Source organism: Gouania willdenowi, unplaced genomic scaffold (assembly GCF_900634775.1).
Source record: "Gouania willdenowi unplaced genomic scaffold, fGouWil2.1 scaffold_289_arrow_ctg1, whole genome shotgun sequence".
Taxonomy (NCBI): domain Eukaryota; kingdom Metazoa; phylum Chordata; class Actinopteri; order Blenniiformes; family Gobiesocidae; genus Gouania; species Gouania willdenowi.
Window position 1 is genome coordinate 12,410 of NW_021145048.1, and position 13,253 is coordinate 25,662.

Below are 13,253 nucleotides of genomic sequence, written 5' to 3' on the forward strand. Positions count from 1 at the left end.
ATCCAGAGGTAAAAAAGATACATGCCCTGAACACATGCACACAAACACAACCAACATGTTTGTCAGACAAGCTGATACATATTTCATCATGGTACAATGCTACTCAAGCCATAGCATGTCTCATTCGCTGTGCTAAGAAAGACAAATCTACAGGCCACAGTACAGTACAAGAAAGAAAGACTGCCACATGTGTGATTCTGAAGGATTTACAAGCAAATGTTCATCAGGAAGAGATAAAAATGCTCAGAAAGGGAAAGCCACTTTCTTCAAAAGGTAAACTGTTTGCATTGGACATTTTCCTTGATAATGATGGACTTCTTAAGGTGGGAGGAAGGCTGAAACACGGATCATTCTCCACTGCACTACAACATCTGGTAATAATTCCAAAAGATCACCATGTTACCAAATTAATCATCGCTCATTTCCACAGTGCAGTGAAACATCAAGGGAAAGGAATCACCATCAACGAAATAAGATCGAATGGATTTTGGATAACAGGCATAAACAGAGCTGTAGCTTCCCATATCCATCAATGTGTGAAGTGTCGCAAACTCAGGAGAAGCACACAGGAGCAAAAAATGTCTGATCTTCCATCACAGCGTTTGGAACCATCACCTCCGTTCACATACTGTGGAATGGACTGTTTTGGTCCTTTTCAAACCAGACAAGCCCGCAAAGTGTACAAGCGTTATGGACTTCTTTTCACGTGTTTTTGTTGCAGAGCTGTGCATATCGAAATGTTGGACGATATGACAACAGACGCCTTCATAAATGCACTACGCTGTTTTATTGCTTTAAGAGGAGCAGTGAGTGAAATAAGGTGTGATCAAGGAAGTAACTTTGTCGGGGCAAGGAATGAGTTACAAAGAGCTCTAAAGCAAGTGGATTCAAACCGCCTTACAACATTTCTGGCTGAAAAACAGTGTGATTTCAAAATGAACACTCCTCACGCAAGCCACACTGGAGGTGTCTGGGAAAGACAAATCAGAACAGTCAGAAATGTTCTTCGTTCAACAGTCTCCCTTTCATCAGGCAGAATAAATGATGCATCATTAAGGACATTCTTCTATGAGGCAATGGCTATAGTAAATAGTCGCCCCCTTACAATTGACAGTTTAAGTGACCCTAATAGTCCTGAACCTTTAACTCCAAATCACCTGCTCACAATGAAAGCAAAGCTTGCATTGCCACCTCCAGGAAAATTCATCAATCAACCGGGGTTGTTTACATGTGTGTGTATATTTATATATATATATATATATATATATATATATATATATATATATATATATATATATATATATATATATGTATGTATACAGTATATATTAGTGACACCTCCCCCCCAAAAAAGCCACTCCTTAAATTGTAGCAAAAATATGTCACAAACAAAATATTCAATAAACCATTAAAATATAGTAGAACAGATTTATAAAATACAAACAATGGATATGGAGTCATTAGCTTATTGCAATTTTTTAACCTTGGGGTCAGGACCCCATGTGGGGTCAGCCTGGAATTAAAATGGGGTGCAAATGTCTCTTAAATAGTTAAAAAAAAAAAAGGAGAAAAAAAAGGTAAAAACGGATTAAAATTATTTTTTATATTTTTTTAATTATTATTTTTCAAATACACGTCACACACAATAAATATTATATATCTGTATCCTATACTTAAACTTTCACAAATATAAATCTAGTTAAAATAAATATGGCACACTTATCACTGTGTGCACTAATCCTGGCTACTCTGTATTTGTAATATACTTTATTAAACATGATCAGAAACTAATTATATATATATATATATAAATGTCTCTGGGGTCACTGGACATTAGTGGCTGTGGTTGTTGTGGTTGATGTTGAAGCAGGGCTGGTTAGGAGAGGAGCTGTCTGTCAGTGTGTCAGCTGACAATGCATTTATCATTTCAGTTTTGGCTCTAATTATTGATTTACAATCTTATTATTTTTTATTATTTTAATTTTATTTGTTGAAATAGAGGTTCCTGACAAAGTCAAAAAGCCTTGATCAATAAACACATGAATGTGACTCTTTTATGTATTTAAAAACTAAAAACTAGTCGGTGCTGACACTAACACAAGACAAAGGTTAAAGCGTTCTCTGGTGGTCGACTGCCTTTATGGTTAAACACATTGATGTTAAAAACAGACAAATGAAACTGCACTGGCAGTGTTTTCAAATGTTCATTCACTTTCTTTGCATAGGTGCACTTGTGGAATCTGTGTAACCATGGCAACAGAGCCAGAAAACATCTTCTCCAGGGAGATACCACAGCTAATGTCAATCATTAGTTAATGAAATAGTAATGATTATTATCTGCTAGCCTGGCTCACTTATCTTTTCATTTTATATATGTTACAAGAAGAATACATCAGCTTCTAAAGACACCTGCTTGTATGGTGGATCATCCAGGTCTGGTAGTAGTGTGTCTGAATGTGTTCTACCTGCAGAATGCATTCATTATATATACAGTATATAGAGCACACTATGGACCTCTACAGCTATGGAGATAATATGTTTGAAATGAAAGACTGAAATCACACAAATCAATGTATAAACATGAAACTTTTATTGTTGATGACACACACAAGTCATCCAAAACACATTTTTACACAATATGTTGTGTTTTCAGTGGTTCTAGGTACTTGGCATATAGAAGCTTTGTGAGCTGGTGTTGGGCTTTTTGGGTTCCTCTCCCTGCTTGTGTTGTCCTAAGAATAAGAACTGAGTTCCCAGACGACCAAGGACATTATGTGGGGTTCAGACCTGCCCTTGACTGAACCTGGACACATATCTGCCAACCACCTGCTGCTTCTCAGGTCTGTCAAACTGAGCAGACAGATCTAGAGGGACGGGGATTGACATCAGCTGGGGCGGAGTCCTCCAAGACCTTTTCAAATAGGAGGTCTAGGAGCTGATCCACGTAATCTGTGACACAGAAAAGCACTTTATTATCTTTACTGTTTAAAACCTATGTTGTTGTGTTTTGATATCTAATGATGGTCCTAACTAATTTTTTATTTTTTTAAATTTTTTGAAAAAATATGCCTCGCTATAGTTTTTTGATTTTGGGTGATTTTTGGTTTTTGTCATTTTTTGTGCCTTACTGCTTTCTTACCCTAGTTTAAGTATGTGCATTATATTTGCAGTAGTTTTTATGGTCTAATGATGGTCCTAACTAAATTTATTTATTTATTTTTTTAATTTTGAAAAAAAATGCCTTGCTATACTTTTGATTTTGGGTGATTTTTGTTTTTTGTCATTTTTTGTGTTTTACTGCTTTCTTAGCACAGTTTAAGTATGTGCATTATATTTGCAGTCGTTATTTGGGTCTAATGATGGTTCTAACTCAATTTTTTTTTTTTGAAATTTAAAAAAAAAAAAAAAAAGCCTTACTTTTGATTTTGGGTGATTTTTTTTTTTTCGCAATTTTTTGGGCCTTACTGCTTTCTTAGCCCTGTTTACGTGTGTGCATTATATTTGCCATCGTTTTTAGGGTCTAATGATGGTTCTAACTCAATTTTTTTAATTTTCAAAAAAAAAATGCCTTGCTATAGCCTTACTTTTGATTTTGTGTGATTTTTGGTTTTTGTCATTTTTATAATACTGAGTTCATGATACTGAGTTCACGATACGATTCTCTCACGATTTATTTTACAAAATGGGACTGTAGACAAATGACTAAAAATATTCCTTTATTTTTGGGGGGGAAAAAAACTAGAAAATACTGTACTATTTTCCTTTTATTTTTGATTGTTAAAAGAATCCATTGATAAACTATTCAAAACAATGCAATTGAACTAAAAATAAATCTTGGATGAAATAAATAAAGGAATAATACAAATGAAGAAGAAGCCTATTAATTTAAATTCTGGTTCTCTAGTAAACAATGCAAAACTACATAATAGTTCTTTTTCTTTTTAAAAGTGCAACTGAAAATGTATTTTGTGCCTTAACAATTGGACTTAAAAAAAAAAAAAAACACTCTGCACTGTCTCTTACGTCAGATTTGTTTGGACCAGCAGAGGGCACTGGTAATCCAGTGGTCGGTTGGCATGCAGCTAATTTACCGGTGAAGAAGAGATGCTATGCTAGCAGACAGAGCTAATAGAAAAACGTGACTTTTAAAGATATTCACGTAATATTACAGATATTCTTTTGGTGCTAAAGGGGTAAGGAATCATTTATGAACATGTTTAAGAGTAGAAGGCGGCCAGAAAGAAAGTAGTAGCAGATTCTGCCCGCCGCCAACACCTCTGGAAGGGTAAATATATAGCGCCCTCTGCTGTTTAAAAAAAGTACTGCGATTCATTTTTCAGAGCATCGATGTGAACCGTGATACCTATGAATCGATTTTTAACTGCCTTACGATTAATCGTTACATCCCTAGTGATCATGAATTAAAATGATGGTATAATTGTAATTTAAAAAATATGTTGCTGTTGTAATTGTAATTACATTAGAAATGAGTTCAGATAATTTACATTGTAATAGTAATTGCCATGAAAAATCTATAAAAATTATAATTTAGTGCTAAACTGGGAACCATGGTACAGTTCTATGTACAGTTCTATATATACTGTATGTATTTTGAGCGATACTTTGGGGTGTGGCCAATACTAGACTGAGTATTATGTGGCCCACGTCTGGTCCAAACCTAAAGCTAATAAATGATTGCTAATCAGGATGCAGCAAGTTAAATTTACTAAACAAGAAATATTGAAAAAATATGTTAAATCTTAAAATAAGAAGGTCCTGATAAATATTCTAAAGCGTTAAAATAAGCAGAAATGGATGATTATTAGATTAAATTACTTGAAATCAAACTTCCCCCAGTCAATAATAAGTGAAATATACTGACTAAACAAATTATTATTGTTGTTTTTTATTTATTTATTTATTTATTTTTTAATTTTGCAAATGAAAACTTTGGAACAAGAAGAAAACAACTAATCTAAGTAAAAACTGACTCAGCATTAGTGAAAAATGATTAAGCTGTTTCTTGATACAAGTTGACTCATTTTGAAATAAACTTAAATCTATATTAAAACCAAGTTTTTGTTCTTAGAATAAACATCTTATCAGAATCACAACCAGTGATACACTCTACAGTACAGAGAAGGCCTTAGTGAGAATTGAACTCACGACCCCTGGTTTACGAGACCAGTGCTCTAACCTCTGAGCTATGAGGCCCTGTGTTTGACAGCATAGACGATCTTTCACATGGCAGATATACACCACACCACTTACATGTACAACTGGGCATCACTTTTTTTTAAAGTTTTGGGGGCGGGGCTCTAGAAATCCATCTCATGGTGTAACTTTTTTCTCTTACAGTTCCATCTTAATGTCAACAGTTATGATAGTGTGTGGTTTTATTTTGGTCCTCAGTTATGAGGGAATTCCAACTCCGTCATCAAATCTTTATTTATTTTTTTTACCAATTTGAAAGGCTACCAATCAATAGCCTTTGTTCAATCAGCTCTCAACAAACACCCATGTATCTTAACCACATGCTAGTTGTGCTACAGTTGTTATATCATGCTTTCATTGTCTACTCACCACTTTCTAGGTGTTTTGAACCGTAAGCGCTTTAACTCATAACCAGTGTTGTGTGAGTTACTGAAATAAGTAATGCGTTACTGCAAAAAGTAACTTTTGAGTTACTTAGAATGAAAGAATGTATTATTTATTTTGGGTCATTTGTGTCCGTACAGCTTCATATTAGTGCTGTAATAATATAATAATCCACTGTTGATCAACTGTGCCCCTGTATTAACATTGTTTTGTATAAAAACCTCTGATAAATGAAATGTTACTGTATCAAACCCTAAAGTTTATAATCATTTACATTAACAGAACTAAACTCTGCTCAGTATTAATCTTTACAAACACCAATCTGACTGAAACACTAAGTATTCTTTCAATACCAGTTTATTTATCTGAGACCAGCAGAAACTGTAAATATTACAAGAAATTGTGAAATAAATAACACACAAAACAACCTGAATATTATTAAAAATTAAAGTGGCTTCAGCATCATAAAACAGTTGTGTTTAGCCTTAGAATGTTCCCTGACAGGTTAAGTACAAAAACTAGCAATAATGTACAACATAAACACAAAAAACCTTCTAAAATAAATAAATGAAATCAATCTGAATTAACATTAGGAATACATTTTGACCAACTCTGCTTTACAAAAACTGCCATAAAACAACCATAAATGATGTGCATATAAAGCACAAAACAGCTGCTCCAAAATTAAAACAGTATTTTTTCAGCCTTAGCACAGTAATGTAAAGTAAGCTGTGTGTATTCCAGGTGCACATTCTGCTGTTGAAATTGCTTATAAAATAAATGTGGAAAAACAAATTCACAGCATTTTTCTCAACAGTCACAGTTCATTAAAATCCATACGCTATTGTTACGGTGCAGAGGCTTCCATCACATCCACCAATGTAGCATTAGCTTAGCGCTTCACCGATGCATCGTTTGGAGACAAATGAGTAAAATAATACGCGTATTTCCACTCTGAGAAGCTCGTCCTGCTCTTGACTCGCTATGATTGGTGCACGTGATGTAAACAGAAACATGCTGACAATGTTTCTTCTTCTTCTTCTTCTTCTTCTTCTTCTTCTTCTTCTTCTTCTTCTTCTTCTGTTTTACCGTGGTTGGCACGGCGTCCAGCAAAAATATGTAGAGCCACTGTAAACAGGAAGTACACCGCAGCTAGCAAAGTAACGGACAAACGCAGCATAATGTAACGGTAATGGCGTTATTTCTTTAAAAAAATATTGCGTTACAGTACAAGTTACTGTAAAAAGTAACGCACTGCTCGTAACCATATTTGTACACATTTTTACAGCTTCATAGGTCAGTTAGCTCAGCTGGTCAGAGCATGGTGCTAATAATGCCAAAGTCATGGGTTCAAGCCCCATACTGGCCAGATCTTAGCAGTTTGTAAATGAAAATGTTATAATGTATTATGTTAACCATCTAACCATTAGAAACACAACTTATTGGGTCTTATTTCATCTGATCAACCAAATTCAAGGATTCACAGCCAGCAGAGACACTCTATGAGGTGTGTGTATTGTTCTTTAACATAAAGTTCTATATTTGGTCCTGTTTACTTTCTCACATGATTAAAAACCACATCATGCTTCACTTGAGGTGAACCTAGACCCACATTTTATAGAGGACCAGAGTCACTTGTTTGCTCCATACCAGAGTTCTAGTGAGCTTTCACATATCACAAACAGACCAGAACTATCAGAGGAAATGAAGCATGGTGCTGATCACAGAGGAATGTGTGAATGTTCAGCACAAGCAGCAGACACTAACTTATTCAGAGAATACATTCTAGAGAAGTTCATGTCTCCTTTGAGAACTGGAGGTAAGGAACCACTGATATACACAGAAATCTTCTTCAACACCTCAGACTGCTCCTTCCTGATATCATTTATTCTAAAATCAATCAGAACATTCTTCACATGTGGAAACTCTTCCTTCCAGGTCTGATGCCATGTCATCAGGTAAACAAAGAACCTTTTACATTTTTGTTGATAATCATCTGAACATTTTTCACAGATTCATCTCCAATGATCAGCGTATGAGGATCCCTCTTTTTCTGATGTAGCTTCTGTTTTCCTGAAGCTCTCTCAGTCTTCACCATGCTGTTAGCTTGTGTTGTTCTCATTAGAACAGAACTCTTATTCATTCCCATTCACCAGTGAGGAAAATCTATTATCCACCTTTACATGGATCTGGGCTTGTGGTTCAGTGTGTCTTCTTCCTTTCACCAACCTCCATTTCTGTGTCTGAACCCTGTGGAGTTGACGGACGCGTCGCCGCATCCTGATCACATGACTGATTTAAGACAGCAGAGCGACCAGATGCATCCTCACAGTGTTAATTTAAACTGTTAAAACTATAAACTAGTTTTTAAATGATCTTGATAGAACAAGTAGAACAATAGTTATGATAGATTAAAAACGCTGCACTTTTCCTGGTCATTTTTGTTGCGTTCAGTGTGTAAACGAAGAGTAAAAACGGGACGTTCTACCTTCTCTCACAAAGCAAAAGTGTTTGAAAGCAAAAAATACACCTTTTCCCTATTGGTGAAAAACACATCAACCAATCAAAATGTGATGACAACTCATGACGTGTGGTTGCTGAGGAAGCGGTAAAGTGTGTGTGACGCGCTGCAGCTCTTCAGACAGAGCAAACAGAGACGATGAGGGACACGATGAGTTTCTTAGGAGGAAGACTAAGTCGGTGAACCATCTTGTTTATAGAGGAAAATAAATGTTCTACTCTTATAAACAGCGCTACATAGAGGAGAGGACATGGAACATGTAACAGACTGATCTCAGCTGCTCAGGCAGCAGAGGCTCCGCCCCCTAAGCTGTGACTCTGAGGAAGGAGAACAGCAGGAGTCCAGAAAAAGACACTGTCCTCCCATAGTGCAAAGGGCCTGTGTCTAATGTTATGATACTGTTCATCATCACCCATTGGTTCAGAGACACAGATGATGGTCAAAAAGCCCCCAAAGGCAGACTGAAGTGCAGGCTCCGCCCCCAGGTGGACACTAGGTGATGGGACACACCAGGTATTGATGGAAAGACAATGAAGCCTATGAATGAAAACAAACTTTCTTGTAACAATGCTTATACACTGTCTTGTTGGTGTAAATCTACATGTCTAATAAACTTAAACCTACACCATCCTCCCAGTCCTGTTATTCTATACAGTACTTAACAGAAACCTAAAAGCTGCTTGGTCTAGTTAACCTCCTGAACAATGTACAACATATAATGGGATCCTGAAATTAGGACAGAGAGGAATAAAAGTGAGACATGATCATTGATGAATATTAAAATGAATAAATGACAGATTTAGTGATATTTTCATAGACTATTTATTCACCACATCAACACAGAATATTTCCTCATACATGGCAACCTTTAAAAAGTGAAAGGAGACAAAGAAAGAAATGTGAGAAAGAATAACACTTGATGGACATATGATCACAGTACTGGTATCTAGAAAAATGTGGGAAAATAGTTGAGTCATCAACTCTATACAGTATTTACTTAGAGGAACCTCCTGAACAAACAATGAACAACATATGATGGGATCCTGAAACAGGACACAGAGGAACATGAGATGAGATGAATAATAAAATGTATAAATAACAGATTGTGATTAAGTGATATTTTCACAGACTATGTACTCACCACATCAATAAACAGTCACCTTAGACCTCCACAGCAGTAACACAGACATGGCAACCTTTAAAAAGTGTAAGGAGACAAACAGAGAAAGGTGAGAAATAAAAACCTGATGGACTTGATCAGATGATCACAGTATTGATATGTTCACTCTAGAAAAATAGCTGAATCATGTATTCTATACAGTACTTACTGAGAGGAAACAACGACAGGCTCCCAAAAATGAGTGACATCATCCTATAAGAGACAGTGAGAGGTTAAGGCTGGAAGAAAACAGCTGTTTGTAAAAACAATACCTCATTCTTATATTTATTCCACCAAGTGTCTTATATATTAAGACTTATTAACATGCACTAATTCTAATAAATTCTAATTTAAGTATTTTCTGATCACTTTACTTGTTTTTTCTCTCAAGTTAGATGCAAAACGTTTTCTCTGGACTGTACTTTGTGCAATGATGGTAAAGTTTAATCTAATGTTATCTGATACATTATAATGAGTTTTTGATCATTATATTTTACCTCATCATGCTACAAAATAACTTTCTCAACAGTTCACTCTTCTCAGCGACCCTGTAAATAAAACAATAAACATGCCTGTGGCACACATATAGCTACTCAAAGAGTAAACACATGTAAACAAAAAGGGGGCGGGCTCACATCATGCTATGGTAACCCACAAGGACAAAATGCGAAAAAAGTCCAAAAAAACTGTGGTGGGAAAAAAAAAAAAATACATCTTTTTTTTAAACTCAAATTTGCAAAAAAAAAAAAAAATTTAATATATTTTTATTCATAAATTCAATAAATCCTTTTTTTTTTTTTTGCCCAGCATGCACAGCTAGCTAAATTATAAAATGGCCTACTTCTAACGACTGATTGTGTTAAAGTTAACAAGCACAACAAAAATAAATGACACCCAATCTTGATTGATATCTGACCCAGGTAGACGACAGTTCATCACTTCTTAGCTGTAGTTCAGATTCCCTCCACTCTCACCTGCGGAGGCCGAGAGTCTCTCCTCCTCCTGTTTCCCCTTCCCCTCATCCACCTGACGACCACCTCCACCATCATCACCTGTGGGCTGTGGCTGCTTCAGATGCTGCTGAAGATGAAGCTCCACCATAGCCATCAGCAAACATCTGTTATTTTCACACATTTGGCAACATCTGCCTGAAGAGCTTGTAGCTTTTTATGTCAAATTTTAAAATACAAAAATACACATAACTACGTAAAACAAAAAACTAAACAATATTTATACAAAAAGTACACAAAATGATAACAGAAATGCACAAAAATTTACAAAATGGCTCAAAAAACATACATTACAGAAAAATACACCAAACGACAACAAAAATATGAAATTGACTCAAAATACACAAAACTAAATATTTATACAAAAATACACAAAATGACTCCAGAATCACACTACAAAGGCAAAAAACAATAATAATAATCATACAAAAAATGCACAAAAACACAACAGAAAGATATATGTACAGTATGTACAGTACACAGACTGCTCTACTGTAAAGTGTCTTGAGATACCATTGGTTATGATTTGGCGCTATACAAATAAAGATTGATTGATTGATTGATACACCTCTTTGTACATCCACCCTTCAAACACATACTCATTTGGACATAAATGATGACTCTACTAAAGCTCCAACTATATGAATACATACTTCCGATAGTCACTGTACTAGTTTATTTACTCATGCCAAATAAAATGTGACAGAGACAACTATATTACTCATGAAATATGTATTAACAAAATATATCAACAAAAAAAGTTAAGACATCATAGACATTGTTTGGATGATCACATTGATAGATCTAAGCCCAGCTCTGGTTTGTAACTGGAAGCTGTTCACTGATATCACTTCTAAATAATCCTCCATCTACTTTCCAATCAGCTGAATGTGTCCAAATGTTAATGATGGATGTGTCAGTGTCTAATGTGACTCTGCTTGGCTTTAGAATGACTAAGAACAGGCCACAGCTGTACATTGGATGTATAACATCACAAGTCTTTGTGTCTGTTTGGATTCATAATATTAATAATGAAACATGTCAGCTAATGTGTTCTTCAGTGTGTCAATGCACCACCCTGGTGTTCTGTATATACAACTTTATATTATATTCATTTACACACTTAGAGATGTGATTAACCTGGACACACCTCCACTCTGAGTCCACATACAGGGAGACTCCGCCCCCTTTTAATCAGTGCTGTTCTTTGGGAATAATTCATATCGTTCTAGAACCAAAACAGGAACTCTTTCACTGTCTCAGATGTTGATACAACACTACATTTAAATAAAAAGCCTTATTAATGTAAAAACAATCTCAAACTAAAGAATTCTGCACTTGTTTGACTCATTTTATCAGAATTTGTCAGAAAGACATCATGACTGAATGTGAAAGCAGCGGTTACTCTAAAAGTCTATTTTTAAATTCCTTCAGCTTCACTAAACACTCAGTTTCCAGAGGAACCTTCACTTCCTGTTCTTAGAACCATCCAGTGGATGTTCTTCTCATGGGAACCATGTGTTTTTGATGGAGGATTATGTGCTATCCAATGAAAAGCTCTCCCTCTCTCTGACATGTTTCTCTGTTCTGAGAAATCCAGCACAGACAATAACACGTCTTTATTTAAAGGAACAAAGCTTCACTGGACATTTGATATCATTACATTTACATTGATTCAAACTTTATGTCAGAAGGAAGATTTAAGAAGAACGTTAGGATTTCTCATGGTTACATAGAACATTGTAAGTTCTAAAGAAAGGCTGGACAGGCTAAAGAACAGATTAAAGAACATTTCAGAGTTAGAATAAATCTATGAGCTGTAATCACAGAGTTGATAGAAATGTAAATATGGTGATAAAATGGGAGTGTTTGGACACTTTGGGCTCCCCTTCCCCTGATATTCATTCAGCACACTGCATGATCCATTCACAGGCTTTAGGCAGGGTTTCCCTGTCAGGAACCATTTCATCACATTCACTTCAACTGTAGAAAAACATACTTTATATAAAACACATCACATCTAAAATCAATAAAATACTATTATGTGATGTATTAGATACTCATTTAAAACTCATTACAAATATGAATCCTTTATAAACACAGAGAAAAGAAACAGATTCAAAGGTACATGATGAAGATGGTCTGTATTAACACAGCATGTATATTCATCTAGAAGTTAGGATCTGATTATTACATCTATTGGAATGTTACTAGTTTATAGACTAATGATTATTATGTACAGTATACAAACTCATGGTCATCATAGACTGTTTTTATATAGAATGTGTGTTAAACTCAAGGGCCGGGGGCCAAATCCAGCCCTTTAGAGCATCTAATTCAGCCTGTAGGAGAAAATAACAATGACAGTTAATAATTTCTACAATAATTCATGTTTTCTCTAATTCAGTTGTAGATATCTCAGCCTCTCTAAAAACAAGTAATGTTAAGGAAACTCCACAATATTAGCAGAGCTCACAGGTTTCCATGCTGACATCACATGATGGGAGTTACTTTTAAACTTCAATTGTTGCAGGAACTCAACATTTTCCTAATTCATTCCACAACATTTGAGCAAATTAAAACAAAGTCATTTATAAACTAGGGCTGGTCAAATCTGCAGCCCTTTGGACCCCACACTGGTTCGTATTTGAACTAAAATGAGTTTAACAGACTGATATAGATTCTGTCAATAGTGTATAATAATAATAATATGAATCATTCTTCATATACATCATGTATGAATACAGAAGCTATAGAATGTATATCCTGTATAGAAAGTGAACAAAGGGAAACTTCTTCCTTTCCAACTGATCATTGTATTGATCTTTTCTTTCAGACCACACCTTCAAAGATCAACAACTTCCTGAACTGTTGGTGTCCATTTTCCAGCTGACAGCAGGTTTATGTTGGAATCCTGTGCAGCCTGATCTCTGGGTTCTTCAGTCCAACACTGGAACCAGAAGGT

The 13,253-nt window shown here is 35.4% G+C and overlaps 1 non-coding gene across 1 annotated transcript; it reads right to left on the minus strand.

Moving 5' to 3' along the window:
* Nucleotides 1-5,141: 5,141 nt before the first annotated feature.
* Nucleotides 5,142-5,214, minus strand: trnat-cgu (transfer RNA threonine (anticodon CGU)). The gene has a single exon. It is a non-coding gene; the product is annotated as a tRNA-Thr (tRNA).
* Nucleotides 5,215-13,253: the final 8,039 nt, after the last annotated feature.